Genomic DNA, 4228 nt, shown 5'->3' on the forward strand with positions numbered 1-4228 from the left:
AGGTGGCTCGCTGGCTAGCACCGCTGCCTCACAGCAAGAAGGTCCTCGGTTTGCGTCCCACTGAAGACACCCAAGATCTTTCTGTGTGGAGTTTACATGTTCTCCCTGTGCAGCGTGGGTTCTCTCTAGATTCTCCGGCTTCCTCCACAGTCCAAGAAACATGCTGAGGTTAATTGGTGATTCTAAATTGTCCGTAGGTGTGAATGTGAGTGTGCTTGGTTGTCTGTCTCTAAGTGTAGCCCTGTGATAGACTGGTGACCTGTCCAGGGTGTCCCCTGCCTTCACCCTAAGTCAGCTGAGATAGACTCCAGCTCCCCCCGACCCTAGTGAGGATAAAGTGGTGTATAGATAATGGATGGATGGATATCAAACAAGAGCTCAGGTCTTAAGAAGTTAAGGATATTTTAATTTCTTTGGAAAAAAATAACAGAAAAAAACAACCAAACAGGGTGGAGTTTTAGTCTAAGGAGAGAAACAACACCCCTGAAATCTACAGTCATGAATGTCCACCATTCACAATTACATTTACAAGCACAGTAGTTTCACACAAGAGTTCAAAAATATTTCAGTTTTGCTTTCGGATTTCACATCTCAACTAGCTGCCAGTAATAAACACATGCTCCATTTCCTTCCTCTGTGGGTGAGAGACGAGCAGACTTTGGAAAAGCCAAAGAGATGTTGAATGTTTCAAACTACAGATGCTAAAGTTAGGAGCTGCAGGTGAAGGTATTAATAATCACGTTTCCAATCACTGATTTATATTTATATTGTAGCATTTTACAGCAGAAGCTGCTCCGATCACCTGATGACATGTTCGGTCCATTAACATGAAAGCGTTTGACACTTAGATCCAAAAATCAGAAGCCACTGTATAATATCATTACACCAGATAAGCCGTGTTTAGCAGCAGACAGCGCAAAAAGGCAACCGCCGCCAAATGGCTTGGCAAACATTTGATCTTCCACATTCTGATACATGCACATAGAAACTAGCTGATGCATTTAAATCAGAAGGGATGTAACTTCCCTTTGATTTCCTGGCTGAGAAAAGTCAGACCTTGGATCCAAAGCAAAGTGCTGGAGCATCTGTGCTGGTGTAATTTGTCTGCAGAGTTGTTGGCAGTAATAGAGACACCTTGCTCTTCCTCGGCAAGATGTTCAACATCTCATCTGCCTCATTACTGGCAAAACAATTAATTTCAATGCATGATATTTGGTTTCAGATTATTTTCTAGCAGCTGCATTGTAGCTTGAATGTCACATTACGAGGGACGTAGTTTGGAAGCTGCGAAGATGCTAAATTTACATGTTGCTCTGTGTATGTATATTCATTTTACAAATGGCAAAGATACAAAACAAGTTGAAAAAAAAAAAAAATCCCATACATCAGAAAGGCAGAAAGAGCTAAAAGTGATTGGTCGTGTAGAAATGCAGCAGCCTTTGATTAATTAGGCATTGATAACGCTACAGATTCATAAATCAGCAGATGCATGTAATTACATTTTTGCTGTTACATAGTCTTAGAGCTGTTGCTGGCAAAATTAAATATGTTACGTGGTCTATAACGAATGCAAATATTCGCGTGAAGCATTAGCCATTAAAATGAAAACATCAAAAAACTAACAAAACAAACAAAAAAAATCACACATAGCTGTCATTAGGACTAATTAATTCAGGTGCTTGTGCTGGGATCCACTGGGCATAGAAACATGCAGCCTGTCATGATGGGAAGCTTCAGAGCGCCATAATTTAGTTGAAACGTTTACCTTGCTACAGAGAAAGGTATAAAAACCGCAGCTTTTCATCGGGTTGCTGGTTTGCTGGTAAGTGGAGGAATGCTGGGAAGTCTTTGTTGACATTTATCTGCACATGAATGCATTAAAATCACTGCATTATAAATAACCCCTACTTAGGTATTGTGCAGGTTGGATCAACAATAGACAATTCATGTGCGGTGATGATGCCCTTTTTTTTGATTCCATGTGAGAGATTTTTGTCAATCCCGACGAAAGAATCCTCACAGTATTTAAATCTTAATGGCATTACTAGCTGAATAAACATACTACGCTTGGCTTCTCTCTGATAGTGCACAAGGAGCTCCTTGAGTGAAACCTGGAAGTCAGTTCCACATGAAAACTGCTGCTGGGTGTTTTAAGAGTGAAGTAGAGCCTGATAAGGGAATTAGCTCATTGTTTCCCCCCCTCCCGCTTTTAAAGCCGTCAGCTTGGGCAAAAAAATGATTCCTGCCATTCTGTCACATTTTACGAGACCTCCGAGAATTCTGCCGCCGCCGCCGCAGCATGCAGAGTAGCAGGTAGCTACCACATGTTGTCTGTGAAGTACGACTGAGACTCAAAGACAACAAGGACACTTGACTGACATATTGTAAAGTCACAGGGGGATAAGAGGAATCACAGAATAACCTGAAAACCAGCAATGTCTCCTTCAACAACCTTGAGTTTTTTCGACTGCTAAAAGACAAAAGCACGCACATTTAGTCTTTCTAGAAGCCGGAGCTCACACAGAAAGCAGGAGGGGAGAGAAGAGGAGTCATTGATAAACACCATCTGCACACCATTTAACATTTAAACACTTAAAATGGAGAGAAGGGGAAGCAAACAAAATGAAAAACTGGAGCATGATAGACGACGGAGCTCTCGTGTAAAACTCCGACCAGCGAGCTTTGACAGAAAAGTAATTTCAAGGGTAAGAGTATGATATAATAAATAACATAATGTATGCATAAGTGAATTACAGATCAACAGCAGCAAAAGCCTCCGGGAAGGAAAAAAAAGAAAGAAAGAAAGAAAAGAAAAACTTTTCTCAGTTTGTATCATGTGCTAGCATGATTTTACAAATCATCTCCGTGAGCAGAAGTCTTTGCTACTGATAGCTTGGGACTTCCATTTTTTTCCCCCTGTGTCTGTGACAAGATTAGGCTATCTCTCCTTGTGCACATGGATGACTGGCTCCTTGGGGCCGGTCGCATCACTCTTGCACTCCCCCCCTCCTCAATCCCAAGGCAGAAAACATTTCTATTTTCAACAGGATTAGCTCTCACCACAAGCCACCTGACAGGCAAAAGCATCACCCGCATGGCACACACCCCCCAGGCACCCAGCAGAACATATCATGGCCTCAGTGACTAACAGGGATCCTGGGGAGTTTACCTTACAGTGGCATGCACAGTGGGTAACACAGTTCCACCCTCTATGCAACATTTTTCAGCCGCCCCTGTCTAAAATATTATCCCCACAGGAATTTCCGAGTCCCTTTTTTTTTTTCTCAAGCTGTAAATAAATCTCTGGCTGGAACAGAAAAATACACACAGTCCCCTAGAACAGCTACCAAACAACAAGTTTTTTTTTAATTAACTTAAGAGAACTGACTAATTCAGTATTCCACGAAAGAAAACAACAAAAATAAATAAATATACCAACAAACTGATAAAGAGGTGATTAGGCTGACAGCTATTATAGATATTTTGGTGAATCACTTTGCAAGAAATGTAGTCTCTTGTGTTTTTCCATGATTGTTGTAGTTAGCCCTGTCGCATTGTGTCCGTGTGTTGTGTTTTACATCTATACTTTTCTCTAATAAGGCCTCTGTAATCCTTCACCCACAAGTCTTCTAACAAGGAGGGAAAAAAAACGAGACGTTAAAAGAAACATTTCACGTAAAACACAACCTTATTAACAATCTAGTGATGAGGAGACTTGAACAGGGCAAAGTTCTGTTTGCCAGCTGGGAGTTTCTGGCCAATGGAAGACATTCGCTTCTCTCTCAACAATTAAAAGCTTCGACAATGGCTTCGAGGTGCCTCTGAGCAGGACACTTAACCCCAACTGCTCTCGTGGGACTGCTCCGTGACCTGTGGGAGGAAACTGCACTTACGCTTGCACAAGCTCCCGGGCAGGAAGTGTTATGGACGGAGACAACGTGTGAATGATAAAATGAAAGAATATGCATTTCCTCAAGTTTAGCGATATTGTTTGGCGTCTCCAGGAAGACCATCTGTCTGTAGTTAGCCAACACAAAGTCCAATTAGTTGTCTGTAGAATCACCGTACAATAACATGAAAGAGGTTTTGTACGAGAGTGAATTAAGGTTCAACAAAGATGTCAGTTTGGTTTCCTAATTAGTTCTTCTCAAAGTAATAATTACAGATTTTGGAGAATTTGCTTCCTTGCTGAGATTCAGAACAGTTTGTTTCAGAGGGCTCCGTTTTA

This window comes from Stegastes partitus, unplaced genomic scaffold (genome assembly GCF_000690725.1).
Source record: "Stegastes partitus isolate 25-593 unplaced genomic scaffold, Stegastes_partitus-1.0.2 Scaffold582, whole genome shotgun sequence".
Taxonomy (NCBI): Eukaryota; Metazoa; Chordata; class Actinopteri; family Pomacentridae; genus Stegastes; species Stegastes partitus.